Here is an 18,208-nt window from a genome sequence, read left to right on the forward strand (position 1 = left end):
AAAGGCCTTTTTCATAAGTTGCGCTACCGTATTGTATCTATCGTGATTCTGCCCACGATTCCCGCGTTTTGCAGTTAGAGACGTCGGTTAATTATTCGATTGTAAGGTTTCTGGAATTTCAAGTTTTCCTATATCTAATATTCTTTGTTTCTGTGTTCTTGGTTAACAAAAACTTATTGCCTGTTTTTGATGGGGCATAAAAAGATGATATAAAAGGATTTCTAGGAACCTCCTGCGACTTGTTTTATCGTCGATATTGTTCAGCTCATATATTGTAGAAAAAACCCGAAGCTGTAACTGTAAAAATAACCATAAGCCACCGATTAATTTATAATTTACAGTTTACAATTCTTCCGCAAGTGCGTGACCATTATATTTAGTGAACAACTATACGAATGTCAAACATTTGTACTTTACTTTTGCACGTATGAATCTAACGACGAGTATATCGACGAATAATATATGAATCCGGTGACAAAAGGACTAAAATCAAATAAGAATAGTCCGAAAATGATATAACGCATTATATTTAATAAATATTCCACGCCACTGACATTAATTTATACATTTCATTGAACAATATTCTAGAATAGGAAAAAAAAGTCACTTGTCCAAAAAAGTTTCTCCTATACGCGCATCGGTGTCTCAGACCGAAGGTGGTGAAAAAGTGATATACGTCCCCTTCGTACCAACTTATATGATACGCCAAACGATGATGAACAATGAATCACGAAGCTAGAGAGAATCGCAATGTCGTAGTATTGATGTTTTCTGAGAAATGAACGAACTATTGATTTCTTGGTCTCTCATACTTATGCGCGAGTATAGGAGTGTTAACCGTCATGGTGTTTCGTCGAAATTCTTCGGATATGCTAAATCATTTACGGTTGAACCATAAAAATGATTCCCTGGTGGTGAAGGAGACTGGGAAGAAGAATTCAGGGTCTGCAGGAGTAAAATGCGGACATAAAGAAGGAGGTCTCAGCTCCCGTTCTAAAATAGTAGTATTCAAATTCAGAGTGCCGAGGAAAATATACCATACTAGTGGTCAATGATTCTATAAATGTACCTCTTTTGAACTAGTAGCTATAAGGACTAAGCAGAAATATTCAAACAAATCAACTATTTCAACAACATTCAAAGAACAGGTAATTTTGAACAGAAAAAAATTTATGTAGATATAATAATAATATTGTGCATCATTCTCATGATATGCTCTTTTTTTTAATCGTCCTCAAAAAATCATGAAATGGTAAATTTATCAATATACTAAAATACCATTTCATTCACGAATAGTTATTCTGCACCATGTTTATTTCAAAATTATATTTAATGTAACTTTTAAAATTATGACATCATATTTTTTTATTATAAATATGTCTGTTCTTTTTGATTACAAGAAATAAATATTCGCTCGGTTAATCGAATACTGAAAAACAATTATTCGAATGAAACAAATATTTAAAAATGACACCACGATTAATCGACAATTGAATAAACGAAAAATTTAGACATCTCTATTTGCAGTCAAATCCCTTTCCACAGTCCTCTGTATATTTATACCGTTTCCCCTCGCGCCTTTATTGCAGGGGTATGACTAGAACGTCAAATCCCTCATATTGCCAGTGTACTCAATAATGCTGCGGTTCACTGACATTTTGGTTCTGTCAATTACTCTGTTGTTTACAACTCGGTCCGATTATATAGTCGAATAGTGGCTCACTTTAAACTCCATGTTAAATGTGAACACCTTCATGTGAAACCGAAATATGAAAATCACTCATGCAGTTAAGCATACTATCTCCGTGATTTCAACGATTTCAATCCTCGCAAATGATATGTTGGTAAACAAATGACGCCATATTGGTTTTGATTTTGAGTAGCCTATATTCAATTGATGTCTAACCCCTGACTTATTGACGACACGGCCACACCTTTATTCCACACATCTTGATTCTACCTAACGAAATGACATTTCCACATGTGACATCTTACGGTGGTTTTAGACTAGTGATATATTCGTGTGAAGAAAATGATGAAATTTCCAAAAATTGCATCAACCGTTTACACTAATGTGAATTTATATAATAAGTATATATTCATGAGTTTCTTCATGCAATTTGAAGTTAAGATAAATGCATCACCCATATGCATATACTTATGTTGAATTATGCATCGTTTTGCCTCTTGAATAAACCGCAGTGATGGGCCATTTAGGATCAGTTGATTGATTTTGACTCACAACAATTGGTCGGGGTTCTGCCAAAACGAACCAAACGCCATTTTTTGCAAAATCGAGTTACTTACACCATTGGATGCAGAAAATAATAATCTATCGACTGTAAAATGACCATGTCATACGGGCAATTGACAACAGCTTCAAAAACAAAAATTCTATATGTGCATAGCATAGAATTCATAGCAATAAATCTTACCCAAATAGGTTCATAGAGCCTATGTGCTATGCTGGCTTTGAGTTAACATGGTCTTTCAGATTTAACGCTCACGCAACAAACTGGAATAGCTCCTAATATTTTTTTTCGCTCCGTCGATGGTAACACTTCGGGACGATAATATACGGCTACTCGTTAAGTCTGATCGGATGGTTTTTAGTGTTACGATGTACAATTTACAAGAACGTGTATTTTTAGTGAAATAGTATTACTCGAGCAACCGAAGCCTTAATGAAACTTTGTCCTCTTATGGTGAGAATTTCAACATTTCTCGTCGTCGATTACTTCCTCTGGGGGTACGTGAAGGGCCATTGCTATGTCAATAAGCCACGAAATTTGGAGGAACTTATAACTAAAGAAATAAGAAATAACTCGTCTCAACAACATCGAAGTCGTAATGTTAGAGTTGTGCATGAAGAATTTTGTTCACCGTTCAAAACGCGTTATCGAAAATAGGTCACATCGAAAATGTTTAGGACATTTAGCTTTATTTTCGTTTTTTTTAAATAAAAATCGGTTCACTTTTGTAGAAGTAATTAAATTTTTTTACGTGAGCGTTTAATTTGAAAGACCCTGCATATAATCATCATAACATTTGATTTGGTCCTTCAAATCATTTTAAATTTCAGAATACCTTAGAGTCAATGAGTTCCATTGACTTTGATTGATATGAACATAAAACCCAAATAATCTTGTCCCCGTTTACATCAATGGGATATTAGTTTCTCATGGTCTCTCAAAGGATTTTTAGTTATAAATAGCATTGATGTTACGCATGATCTAAACTCTCATATTTTTTTATTGCATTATTGTATTTATAGTTTTTAGATTGAAAAGATGTGCTCCCGTGGCCGAGTGGTTAGCGTCAAACCTAACATGCCGGGGGTTCGGGTTCGATTCCCGTTCTGGTCGGGGAAATTTTTCTTCAAAGAAATTTCCTCTGACTTGCACTGTGGTCACGCGTATTCTAGAGCTTGCCACTCAGAATGCATTCATGGCGTGTTATTTGGCATAGAAATCTCAACTAAGTACTAATGAAAATGACGCAAGTAATACTACGTTGAGACGGCGGAGTTCCTCTAGGAACGTTAGTGCCATATAAGAAGAAGAAGATTGAAAAGATATATACAAGAGAAGTCTACGAATGTTTGAGGCACGTGTACGTTTCGGTAGACATAGAATCTAAAGTTTGAACTCTGGCGAAAACAGATATACAATGTAAATTTTTTAGGGTGCAGTGGAAACCGGATTCAATCTCGGGATAGCCTCGTTGGAATACTCGTAAACTATCGTATTAGCAGATGGTTATATCGAGGTCTCTAGTGGAAACTTCAAGATATCGGGTTCAATTCCCGATCATTCAAGGATCTATCCTGGTTGGAAATTTACCTTGAGATCATTTTTTTCAGTTTTTGCCTATTTCTTGATGTTCTTATGATAGTTAATGTATGTCTGCAACAGAACCAGTTCGTTTGAGTTTGCATGCTGGGTTTTCATGAACATTATTAAAGTTTAATATTATCTTGAAGATAAATCGTCCTGCTCAAACCTTCGTAGGGGTATGAGGTGGGACCATCATCATCATCATCTCCTATTTGATGCATATTACGAAAAAAATGTATACTTTACATAAAATACATAAGCACTATAGTGTTTATTTAGCAAGTATGTATACTATTGATATTTTTCCAATACTACATTCTAGAGCAGGAGGAAATACTTAAGGATACCTCATTTCGATCTTGATACCCAAATTTGGTTTGGACAAGTCTAATATGAAAGTAAAATACCAAAGAATAATATCAAAATAGGAGAGAAACAGCTTTTCAATAGTAATATTTTATAATTTCAATACTACAGTCACATTTAAGCAGTGTTGCTTTGGTATTGAATGTGCTCTATTTAGTATTGAAATAATATTATGTAACCCGATGAAAAATTATTCCAGAATTTTGGTACATAGATCACTGCACAAATTAGTGCACGGAGATGGAGTTTCCATTCATTGCAATTTTCAATGTCCGTATTCAAATGTTAACAAATGGAAGCTCAAACAAACCACGCAAAAACGTCGAACCGAAGATTGATTTTTCTTATTCTACGTTCTTCGTGAGTGAGAAAAAGATAGTAACGAATATGATCAAATCTAGGTAGTGCGGACTGAATCAAAACGGCTGTCAAAAAAGATCCAACGATCAGGAGTGTTATTTTTCTTATGATAATTAACACTATAAAAAAGGTATTGTTATCAAAGGCAAAAATAATTAAACTTTTAAGATGAACGAACTACATTTTTCCGTCAATTGTTTAATTGACCATTGCATTTCTGAAAGAGCATCTCATATTGCAAGGTATCAGAACTTGACATAATATCAACAACCTACGAATAACGCTTAGTTCACTCCAAGATTTTAATGTGGGAGCCAAATTCGACATTGGCGAGTTTCGATACATGCATACATATCAATAGTGAAATGTTTTGGAGACGTTTTTTTTCTAACGTCGGTGAAAACAGTTTTGAAATGTCTTTTAACGTTGATTCTCACAGATTCATTAATACTTTGTACATCGCAATGCACGTAAGATTGTTTTTTGTATATTCTTGTATACTTTGTATATGTGTATTTTGCATATATACAGCCATTCCATGTCAAATCGATATAGTGGTTCTCAGATTTCGATGAAAAGTGGTAGTTTTGTTCTTTATCGCAAAATATTAGACCCGTATTTTTTTATTTTTTCGTTAGGGTGACCATTTCCATTTTAGGGTGATCCGAAAAATCATTTTTTTTCCCCACTGAACCGACTATCGACCCATCTAATTGAAGCCAATTAGCTAGCTCTTTATTAAAAAAATAATGAACTCGCAAAAAAATGGATTTTATTTTCGTAATTATCGATTGTAGTTGTTTTTTTTCATATTTTTCTAGAAAGCTGAGGATGTTTTACATGACATATTTCGGTTTCAGAGATACTATTTTTTCATTTTTGAGATAAAGTTAACCGGTGGTCCGAAAAATCATGTTTCCCATTGAGAACCACTTCATCGATTTGACATGGAATGGCTGTATATATACTAGTTGACCCGGCTAATTTCGTCTCACCCAACATTATTGTTTTGATATGAATTCGTTAAAACGAATTCCTAAACTTTTTCTTATCATAACATTGTTCTATGGGCAGAATACAACAAATACAACAAAATGAAGACGACTCAAAAGGGACCTTTCCTTAATCGGATTTGGCGATTAACAACACACTTGGCCTTCCATTTTTATTTATTATATAGATATATAGATAGATAGAAGATATAGGAATGCGTTGTTTTGCCTGAAAAACCATTTCCACTTTTGAACAAAGATCAACTTCGCTAGCGCAAATATCGAATGGACTAACAACGCTTATCACGCTGTAATTTTCGGTCATATGGGAATGAATGAGAATGCAAAAGATACGAAGTACTTTCATCGGCCACTGAGCGATGCTATGCTCACGACATCACTGCGGTGCGACCTATTTTGAGCACATAACCACTGTGGTTACGCCGGGCGGCAAAATGATAATGAATGACTCAAAAAATAGGACTAACGTCATGTGTATTGATATAAACTGATTATAAAAACTTTTTTATGTATTAAAACTATGAAAAATGTCATACAATGAGTAAAATATTGACGTAGGATTACGTCTTTCGGGAACATATTGGGGTACAAATTGAAAAATGAAAATCGATCGCATCATGAAAAATGTCCAATTTCAAACGCTTGTTACTCATTCATTTCATGATGGTTTGATGAGATTTTTGCATCAAACGATTACGGCACTCCATAACAATTTTTCACATTGAATAAAATAGTATATATCATATAACTAACTATCGAACAATTGAAAAAAATCAACCCCTATCCAAACAGAGATACCCAGTCCTGATTGGTCGAAATTGACGTCATTTCTTTTTCGCGCCCGATTCGTTCTCTCACCGGCAAGCTGCATGACAATCGAGTAGGAGGCGCCTACTTCACACATACCAAATGATATAAAAGGAAGGAGCATTCGTGGATCTCATTCATTCTTACAACGGACGTGGAACGGACAACAACAAGTGGAGAGCAGCAACAGTGAAAGCGGCTAATATATAGGCGAGCATAGAAGTTGAGCGGTCAAAATGCGAGCTGTGTCTCACATCGAGCTTCTATGGCAGCATAAGCAGCGGCAAACAGTAGCAACGGTTGTTGAAATCAATCTACTACTAGTGGCAGCAGCAAGCATTACGAGTGGATCGTTTCAGGCACGCTCTCTCCGTCAGAAGTGCGAGAACGTTTCTTGGCATCGTGAAAGTACAGTATTGAATCTGAGCGGCCAACAATTGAGCTGTGTCTTACATAAGTGGCAGTAGCAGCAGCAGCGGGGGTAAACATCAAGGCTGAACCTCAACAATCGAGCTGTGTTTCGCATCGGTCCACTACTGTTGGCAAGAACAAACATCATGAGTAGAGAGTTTCAGGCATGCTCTCTTTCTCTACTGCTGCTGCTGCTGCTGCTACTCAGTTAGATTTCTCATTCTTGTTGGACGCTCAGATCGATAAACATATGTGTTTCTAGTGTGCATTGCTGGTACTCCTGTTCACATCAACCAATACAATTGGATGCGGTTATGGAGGTAAAGGAGACAAAGGATCCGGTTGAGGAAGAGTGTATCGCAAGGTTCCACATGACAACATCCAGTGTATGAAACCCGCTATCCGTTGTTTAGTTCACCATGATGGTGTCAACGAAACCCTTGCAAACCGACGCACAGAAGCCGAAGATGCCAAAGCCAAGGAAAGCAGCAGCGACTCGGAAAAAAACTACCGCTGCCAAAAAGTTAACAACTGCTACATCCGACTTAAACCTCACATTAGCACGCAGCAGATTCCGTACAACCCATTTAATCATTCCAGTCCTTTTCAGGACTTTCGATATTGCTTTGAAACGAAAGAGTTTAATTTATTGTCATAAAAATGATATAAAACTACGACCAAAAATACTGTTTACTTTTATATTTTCTTCGATCATGTGCAACTAACAGGAAACTTATCACGTCAGAAACATACTTTCCATCAACCAACCTGACTGGATGCGGTAAGGGAGGCGAATGACATATGTATGCATATATATATATATATAGCGAAACGGCTCCGGTCATGCCTCAAGGAATTTTCTAAAATAATATTTTGCCGATGCCTTTGCGCGAACTACACGGGCGAGTAGCACCATAATAGCAAATAAAATGTCGAAGTTCGTGATATGGGTGCGTTCATCGCTATTCGGTTCGGCGTCGGTTTAACCCTTTCATTACGGTAGTGTGCTCCGCCGAAGTGCTACCGCTGTACGGAGCACTGCGCCGAAAAGTATGCACATCGCGCTGGTGTGATCGAAGAGCAGTATGAATTTCATGTCGTCTAAAGACGACGCTCGTACACACAGCTCGTCGCGCGGATGTCGTCTGTAGACGACGCTCGTAACGGAAGGGTTAACCATCAATAACTACGCTTGGCAACATTGAAATCTGGCAATTTTCATATAAGATTTTTCCCCCGCATGTTAAAAGTGGTTTTTCATGTACATAAAAGCGCAGCGTAGTATGTCAACTGCTTCCCGGTTAGAAAATAAATGATCGTTAGAAAATAAATGAGCGACCCGTCCAATTTCAAACGCTTATTGCTCATTCAATTCATGATGGATTGATGAGATGTTTGCCTCATACGTTGTCGGCACTCCATAATAATTTTTCACATTGAATAAAATAATATATATCATGTAACTAACAATCGAACAATTAAAAATGCATGACAATCGAGTAGGAGGCGCCTACTTCACACATACCAAATGATATAAAAGAATGGAGCGTTCGTGGATTTTATTCATTTTTACAACGGACGTGGAACGGACAACAGTGGAGAGCAGCAACAGTGGACGCGGCTAATATATAGACGAGCATCGAAGCTGTGTGGTCAATAGGCTAGCTGTGCCTCACATCAAGCTTCTATGGCAGTATAAGCAGCGGCAAACTACTACTACTACTACTAGTGGCAGCAGCAAGCATCGCGAGCAGAGCATTTCGGGCACGCTCTCTCCATCAGAAGTGCGAGCACACGCTTCTTGGAATCGTGAAAGTGCAGCAGTGAACTTCAAGACATCGAAGCATCGAATCTGAGCGGCCAACAATTGAGCTGTGTCTCATATCGAACTTAAGTGGCAGTAGCAGCAGCAGCGGCGGTAAACATCGAGGTCTAACATCAACAATCGAGCTGTGTCCCGCATCGGTCCAGTACTGATGGCAACAGCAAACATCATGCGCAGAAAATTTCAGGCATGTTCTCTCTTTCTGCTGATGCTGCTGCTCAGTCAGATTTCTCATTTTGTTCGACGCTCAGATCGGTAAACATCCAAAATCAGCATGCGACAGATAGCCTAACGTAATCCTACGTCAACTATGCGGTCGTGTCTCGGACACAACCTTCTGTGACTTTTTATGATTTGATGAATACCCAGCAAACATTAAATCGCATAACAAGCGTATATATAACATCATATGCCCTAAAATTTGGTTGGCATATGCATGCACATGGCAAATGCTTACCGAATTTGTTTGGATGAATATGCAACTTTGGCCGGCTATAATAGCGATTATGTTGAAATTGAATTGCGATCTAGTATGAATATATTCATGAATTGTCAAAGCACCAAATACGACTTTTACCATACTCATATACGATTTATTACAGACATAGAAAAAAAAACAAATGGCGCAAAATATTTTCGTGAAATATTTATTATAGCCTCACAAATCGCCATTTTTATATATGAGTATTTATATTTGTAGAAGTAATAATTATTTGATTGACTTGTGTTGGGAGTGGAATATGAATGTTTAAAATGGCACAGATTGATGTTTGGTGAAAACTGCTCCGATGTGGGTTCGAACTCCGGTCATCTGAATTATCATCCACCAGCTGTCTCGCGCGGCTATCTGAAATTTAATTCAACAGCGGTTAAAACTTTCGAGTGCATCAGCATTTCTTTGACATTTCAATATGATGTAATATTCAATAGGATCTAATATGATTTATTGTTTCATGATTTTCTTCAGCATGCAACACGATTTACTACAGTACTGAATCGATTTAAATTATACGCTTATACGACACACAAACTACATCAGCGTAATATACGCATGTGATGCAGATTAAATATATTTTACGATAATTTACATCATAAAATTGATGTTTATTATACCGAATTGCGACTTAATTTGATAATGGTATATAAAATCGAGTTTTTACATTTTATGCGATTTCAAATATACACGATGCATACTTTGATTGATATTATATGCGATTATGATTTATTCGGACTTCTTGTAAGACTTGGCACGTGCAAAATTATACGATTTAATGTTTGCTGGGTAGAGCCTCTCATTTTTCAGAAACCTGTGAAATATTGTTATTTTTTTTTTATATAAAAATAGTTTTATTTTTCTGTCATACTTGTACAAATTTTGTGTGTTCTAACATTTCGTCAAACTTCTAAATCTAATTGAAAGTTTAATTCAGCTACATTAATTCTTCCGTTGCATTCATTTACAAAACATATGTAACTAATGAAAAGTTTGAGAATTTTCTCTCTTCGTGATTTGTCTATTCCTGCTAAAGCAGGTTTAACCAGGTCCTCGAAATCAAGCCTTCTCCATCCACCTAATATGTCCGAATTTTTTTGCTGGAAAGCCATCCAAGCCGGTCCAACTCGAACACATGTGCAGAATTTGTGAATGAGGGTTTCAGTACATCGGTTTCCGCAATGTTCACAGCTTTCGTTGTCAACTCGCTGCATCACGAAAAGCAATTTTCGGTGCTCAATTTTTTCGTTCACAAGTAAGTATAAGTTAGTTCGCTGTGTTGAAGTAAGCTTTCTCGAGGCAATGTTTCGCCATGTGCGTGGCCAGTTCACTGTTGGACTGTTCCGTTCCACCCTTGGCAATTCAGTTCGCTTGATGAAGAGCTGGTGGATTGCACCGACGGAAGGGTTTTGTAGGATTTGGTGGGGAATTTGGGATAGGTTTGCTAGAATTGTTTTAAGGTCGGGAAGATCTATTGGGATTCTTGGACGGGGATTTGCGTGGAATAGAAGGGATTTGTAGAAAGGAAGGGATTCGATTTCTCGCAGATGTCGGTTTATTGCAAGTGATTTGCATTTTAGCGCTGGTAGTTGCAGCTTCAGGCCTCCTTCTTCTATGCTACGCGCCAGCTGCATCATCGTGACGCGGGCAACTATTCCTCTCCACAGAAATGTTCCCATCGTTGATGTTAACTTCGCTGTATGTATACCCAACGGTGGTAATATGGACGCAATGTACCATATCTTGGAAGTGCCGAACGTATTCAGCATGATGATTTTCTGATGCAACGTTAGCGTGCGTAGAGAATGCAGCCACATTTGCTGCGAAAATTGCGCTGGTGGGGAAAAGCTCCAATTCAAAGTTGTCATCTGTTGTATGGAATTTGTGAAAATAACACCTAAGATTTTGACAACATGGGCTGTTTGCAGCCGTTGGGTGTTGATAGTTTCACCTTCACAAAAACCGACGTCAACAGCCACAGTTTTACTTAGGTTCAGTTTTGCCCCGGCAGCCCTCTCGAAGCGAGTAAACAGCCCATTCATAACTTCGATTTGACTTGCCGATGTGACGATCACACTGATGTCATCTGCATACGCCACCAGCAGATCGTTTTCGCACACATGTTCAAGCCTGCATACCAGAGGATGTAGGTATAGTACGAAGAGGTGTATTGACAACGGGTCCCCCTGTCGCACCGATCGCTGGATCTCAAACGGACGAGAGAGATATCCATTAATTAAAAGTCGAGAAGTGGATCGACTGATAATGCAGGATAGCAGAGCAATGAAGTCGGGGTTGAAGCCGAGCGATCGCATGGTCTCGAAGAGGAAAGAATGTCGGACCCGATCGAACGCATGGTCGAGGTCGAAGCTGATTAACTTTCCTGCACGTCGGTGATATCGAAGACTTGCTATCCGATCTTTCAGAGCGAGAGTAGCTTGGAAGATGTTGTGCTCCGAGTTCGAGCATTTCTGCCCATCGCTTATAACGTGGTGTTCTCTCATCACCCGCTCCAGTCTGGTTTTGAGGATACGGGAGAACAGCTTGTAATCGCTGTTGAGCAGAGAGATCGGATATATGCGATCCAGGCGCGACTGAGCGTTGCGACATACGTACGTGAAGCCATTATCACGCGAACACAGTTTCTCCCATACATCAAGCAGCTGTAGTTGTTGGACAGCAGCTTTGAGAGCGGTACTCGTATTCGGGCTGCTTGAATCGCATGTTCGAAGCACACAATTAAAGTCGCCTGCCAAGATTACATTCGTGGTGTGATGACGAAGATAGTAGGGAAGCGTTTCGTGGAAGAAATTCTCCCGAGCGGCGCGTTGCGAAGATCCGGAGGGAGCGTATATATTACAGATCGTGGTGTCTTGCACTCGCAGCGCAATCAGCCGGCTGTCCAGGCTTCTCTCGTCGTGAGTGACTTGTATGTGCTCCTTCAGAGCGATAGCTGTTCCCCTTCTCGAGTGGTCTACATTGAAGACAACGATGTAGCCGGGTAAGGAGAGCTGTTCGTTCTCTACTTCTTGCAGACACACGATGTCGAGGCTTTGACTATTGACGAAGTTTCGTAGCGCGTTTAGTTTCGTGGGGTTTGTGATGGTAGCGATGTTGATGGACGAGATGTTGTACGATGTGAGGGCCATTTAAATTATTGTTACCTCACTTCTATCGTCGTCGGTGTCATCTCGGCGGAATTTCTTTCCAGCTGGTCGTCCTCGGTTTTGTCTGCTACTCATAGATGTGGTAGAGTCGTCAGTTTCGTTACCATTGCTGCTCTTGCTCTGCGAACGCAGCGCTGGTTTTCTGAAGAAATCGTCTACGGCCACGACGGCTTGTGGTGGTGCTAGTAAAGACGTTGAGGACTTAGTGCGTTGTATTTGAGCTACCGGCTGACTGCTTGGGTTCGTTTTCGTGCCGGGAGCGATCTCGGATTGGCTGTTTTGATTTGATTTCGAACCTGGGGGTTCAAGCTGGCTCGAAACACTCGGCAGTTCTGGAAAAACTGTCTGTGATGACAGTGGGGGCACGGTGGACTTATGACCGACTACCTTCGTATTTGGTGGTCTCGCACCAGCTGATTTTCTGGGTTGTTGACCGGTGGTGGATCTAGTAGTCTGCTACGTTACGTTCGCGTAGCTCTTTTGAAACAGTAGCTTTTTGTTCTGGGCACATGATATGCCAGTGTGCGCTTGTTCCTTGCAGTGGCGGCAAGATTGAAGCTGTCCCTTGTATACCACGAACGCTTGCTCTCCGTCGATGGTGACTCAAGAGTCAATGTTACGTTTCACTAGCATACGGGCAGACCAGATACCGAGTGGTATGCCTTCGGCTTCGGTGTTCTCGCCCTACGACACCTCGCGAATCGAGAATACTTCTCCGTATTGGGTTAGAAAATTGACGACATTTTTTTCCGGCACATCTTCGGGGAGATCGTGAACACGCACTTCAACACTACCGTCTACCAATGTGATACGGAGTTTCTGTTTTTTTCCCTCATTTTCCACTTCATGTTTCCCGTCATGTTCGTCAACGATTTTTTGGGCGAGTGTCAGGTCACTGACCTTAACGAACGCACATGCATCACCTCTATGGCACTGAAGTCTTTTGATTTCTTCCCTCTTCAACCCGAGAACCGAACGGCAGAAACCAAAAATTTTCTCGACTGACGGCTTCACGGCGATTTGCGAATAATCAATTTTGAATGTGTTTTCTCGCCTCATCGCGGAACACTTATCACGCGACGCGGCACAGTATAATATTGAAATTTTCAACGGTGGGTACTTCACTTGAGATAAGCGCAATCGAAAAAATACGTCTGCACGTCTCAAAAGCTGAGCGGGTTATGTCCAAAAAGTCTGCAACAAAAATAAAACATTGATGGGTCTTGGCCTAGGGGCACGGACGGGATCTTGACATAGGCCTGTGATTGTGTGTAGTAATTGCATTTGAATTGATTTTTTTTTATTGTTCAAAATTTGTATTTTTTTCTATTTTTATACACCAAATGGAAGCCCTGAAACTGAACTTGTATCCTTTACGGATTAGATGAGATAACGTGGTAGAATCCGAAACCACATTCTATTCAAAAATGTGCACATCATCATTTATCATTTTTAAACACAAGACTAAATAGTTAAGATCTTCATAAATATAAGCCTAATCCAAGTAAATCTATGACTACAAAAATGTGTTAAGGATAATAATAGCATTTACTCCTTCGTTCTCACGTTACCATTATTTGTAGGGGGTTGTAATAACTTTATGGCCAGGTGATGTATATTGAGCATCCTATTGGGTGCTCTCTTGGGAAGTTCGTGTAGTTGCTGTAGTGAACTGATCTCATTGGATGCTGAGTTATGCTTAAATATAGAAAAGGGAAAGGAGAATGGGCAAGTGCATTCGAGCTTCTAAGGAAGACATATATAGAGAACATAATATTACGATCGCGACTACTCAAGATGTCATAATCTGATATGTGTGAGTGTACCCTTTCGAATTTCTGAATCAGCAGCCAGTTAAATTCATTTATTGTATTTTTTACGTAACCAAACAACATGCTCGATATTATGAAATCCTTGACATCAATTACATAAATTGTAAGTAGCAAGACCTACACGATAAAGACGTGAATTGAGCCCGAATTGATTGAACTTTGAGGATAATAGAGTAAAACTATCTTCCAAGATTATACTTTCATTGATTCTGCCAACTTATAAATGCCTGTTTGTTCGAAAATGGTGAATAGCTCGTGATACGCCCGACTCACATTGTGAGCTAACGCCCGAATGTAGCCATCGGGGAGGAAAGCGAGTGGTTAGTGCAATCGAAAAAACAACCATTTTAATAGTCAAATTGTTTATTTTTTTACTATATTTGTTTGTTTCAAGCTATAAAATGCTGGATAAATTTCCTGTTTAATGGTCTATAACACAATATATGTCACAATAACGATTTTGAGTATTATGCGTTTGAAAACTCTTTATGAATCGTTATATTTTTCGTAGAGTGACCCCCCTATATAGAAATCAAAGACATAGCCCCATGTCAAAAGTATTTTACAGATATGTCTGTAAATTTACAAACATATATGTAAATCTGGCATCTCTGGTGGTCTGAGAATTTATTGCAAGAAATCGCTTGAAAAAATGCATGAATTTGCTTGAAAATGAAGTGGATTGAGTCCGCACCACTTAGGGTCAAATGGTACACTACAGAAATCAAATTTAGCGTTAATTAGAAAAACAACAGAGGATTGGAGTTAAATCCTATGTCCATGTACACCTCGAATAATCTGAACATGACATTTCATGAATGACATGATAGACAGGAAGCAAAAAATACGATATTTTTCAAATTTTACCCAAATGAAACCGTATTTTCTAGACGTTCTAGAAAAAAGATCCTCAAATATTGTTTTACAATAATGTTCGAGTAGTGGAAAACGTCATTTTGATCTCCTCGACGGATATAATTAATTAATTGTTTATTTCGCCATTTTATGAACTGCATCTGAATACGACACGAAGCTTCAAAGGAGATTCTATTTCTCAATCATTGGAATGGGTAAAATTTTTAAAGCCAATCTTTTCAAAATAAACGGTTTTACAAGATCCAGTTTTCTTCCAGTTTTTTGAAAATTATTATTGGCAACCCTGCCTGCAATAAACTGTTCCCTGCACAAGTATTGGTATCACCAGCGGCCCGCTGATGATGTTAAAAACCGAAGCTTTCAAAGCGCGGACTGCCGCCGAAAAGAAGAGTCGTTTTTCCTTCTCTGACCACTTATGTTTCAGTAACTAGAAAAAATGTCCATTTTGTGCAATTTGCGACCGAAGAAAAGAAGAGAATAATCAATTCTAGGCTGGACGCGGGTCTTCCAAACCTGGATGATTTCAGAAAGTTTACTGCTAGTCTGAGAGTGAGTTAATTTTTGCAGTTAAATGACGGATATGTAAGATCTTTCAGCGCTTTGTGGCCGTGAAAAGGTGTTAAAGTAATAGAAAAAGAGGAGATAATTATATGCGAAGACAAGTTGAGATGAAAAACGCGCGATAGACAACATAGCAATTTCAAAGTGCCGAATCATAAGATTGTCCGCCATGGCCGCTCTACTGTGCGGTTAGGTTGATTTTCCAGCTTCTCTCCTATTGCCATCTCGCCGGTATCCCATCAGTTCTCGAGGAAGGACCCAAGAAAGGTGAGAGAAACCCCCTATAAAGTATTTCTGTTGTCCCTGCAAACCAGCCCTCTACACTTTTTCAATGTTGACACTAATACTAGTGATGTACAAGCGTTGGAAATAAGCGCTATCAGGACTAGCCAAAATATTACACTTTGTGTACCATAAATTGTGAGTACCGAAGTGTTGGTTTATTGTATCGTGGGTTGCATGTTTACGTTGCACTCCTGTGAAACTCCTTTATTTCTCCGGCGCGGTGTTGTCAGGTTCGGTTCAGAAGTGTAATGCATATAAATTGTCGCAATTCATGTTATTTTTTTTAAAGAAAAGCTGAATTTTGTGAAGGTTTATTATGTTTTCTGCATTATCGGCCCAGAATATACAAAGAAACAAATAATTGCGCTGGTAACACTGCTACAATTCCCAACAACAGCTGGTGTAGGAAAATGCTATTAGTTAAGATCACTTACACTACTATACTCCGACGTAAACATACCAACACCAATGCTTTCGATAGGCATCGTCAGTTCGTAATGCGAATGAATAGCCAGACAGATGACGTTTATTCATTGATCCAAGAGAGAGACGTGTATAACCGAATGATCGTAACATGTGCATGGGTGCTTGAAGGAGACCACTACATATGCTTTTGTAAGCTGAAAAAAATTCATTAAGCAACAACATAACATTCTCAAGTTGAGGGGACTAATTCTGACGAAATTGTTGGTTTTACTCTGGGGTTGCTGGTGTATCCCGTTTAATTTGTCCGTTACAGGATTTCAAGCTCTATGACGCGTGGATAAGTTGTTTGTGTATTTGTATTATTTCCAAAGTTATTATAATATGAGAAATGTTCTAAACGATTGATTTTCTCCCACATGTTATATAGTAACTACACTAGGTACATATATTTTGGTAAACATAAATGGTCCCTTACAGATGAATGTTTCAAAAAATTACAAATACAGAGACTCAAACTCGCATTTGTACCCCATGATGCAGATCTCTTTTCACTATTTTGAAAGTCGAAAACAAGCTTTCGAAACATTCATTATAGATAAATTGTATAATCGTCATTTTAAAGTTCAGACCTTCAGCTTTTGGAATATTTTACGAACATATTTTTTATCTTAATGTGTGTTATTTTCAAGAACATTTATTTGCTAATCAACTTAATAACATTTTCAGCAATAATTGTGTCTGATAATGATTCTATATAATGATTATATTATGTGGTTTTGAAGAAATATTTAAAGGACTCAAACTATTGAGTAAGGCATCACGTGTTTTTTAGTATCCTGAGAATATAATGTTATTATTTTCAATTAATTTTAAACAAGACAGTTTAAACTAATTTTATAATTTTATTATAAAATTATATAGAGTTCCTTTGCGAATAGTCCTCGAAGTGCTCCCATATTAAATTCTGGCCAGATTTGTTGGTGCTTATATTGATAGTGGTTCATTTTAAATATTTCTAATTCATTTACGTGATGCTTAAGGTTTGAATTGTCCGGTCTCCATTTATGTAGTTTTGATTGTACCTGCGATAATAAAGATACAAATTGTATTCTTCTACTTGATACAATGCTTCTAAATGGGCTGACATACCAAACGTCAAATAACACTGAGAGGAACTTCAATGAATTGCTTGATTGACATTGAAAAATAAACTCGTGCGCTTGTGAACGTTCCAATTTGGGCATAAAGGTAGTTGCATGTACAGCGTAACGTTACTAATTGCATTCTCTCAGCGTTAAACATCGTGAAATTGGATATGCACATTTTTTTGAAAGCACACGAGTATGACGTATATATTCTTTTTATTAATTCGTTTATTTTGACAGGCTCAGTTACTTAAGTTTAAATGAGCCGAATTCTTAAATAAAATTTTAAAACTATATATAAAAACAATTTTCTTATATCTATGGTTAGTAAGGTGGGAAACCGATTACTCGCGGTGTACTCGAGTTTAGAAGGGTGACATATTTTTAGGAGAAGGATGGGATATAAGGAAATCGCAACAATGTTGATGAACATTCAATTCTTAAATCTATTCGTACATATATAGTGTATTTACGTTTCAACTTATTCTACTGTTTATAGCAAGGGGACTAATTACCTTCAAAGAAGGAAAGGAGGGCATAAGGATATAGGAACAATCACACACGAAGATCGATAGCTTTAAGGAAAACATATATATGGGACATGTAATCAAGGTCTAACCGAGCCAACACATCTCACCGGCACATTGGGCTGCCTTCCTCGGGCCCGAAGGGAGTTTTCTAAATTCGATTTGGCGACAAGATACTAGAGGTGTGCAATCCAGCTCATCATGATGAACAGCTCAGATCAGCTCAGTTCATCTAAAAGAGCTGTTCTTTATGAACAGCTCTTCAGCTCAGTTGTCAG

General features: G+C 38.3%; 1 protein-coding gene across 1 annotated transcript in view; it reads left to right on the forward strand.

The window, feature by feature from the left end:
* Nucleotides 1-15,383: 15,383 nt before the first annotated feature.
* Nucleotides 15,384-18,208, forward strand: part of LOC129779918 (transcription factor E2F4) — a 61,507-nt gene continuing 58,682 nt past the window's right edge. The window contains exon 1 of the mRNA XM_055787687.1: nt 15,384-15,814. The gene's annotated coding sequence lies outside the window, so the exon portion shown is untranslated. The remainder of the gene's footprint in view (nt 15,815-18,208) is intronic.

Source organism: Toxorhynchites rutilus, chromosome 3, assembly GCF_029784135.1.
Source record: "Toxorhynchites rutilus septentrionalis strain SRP chromosome 3, ASM2978413v1, whole genome shotgun sequence".
NCBI classification, from domain to species: Eukaryota; Metazoa; Arthropoda; class Insecta; order Diptera; family Culicidae; genus Toxorhynchites; species Toxorhynchites rutilus.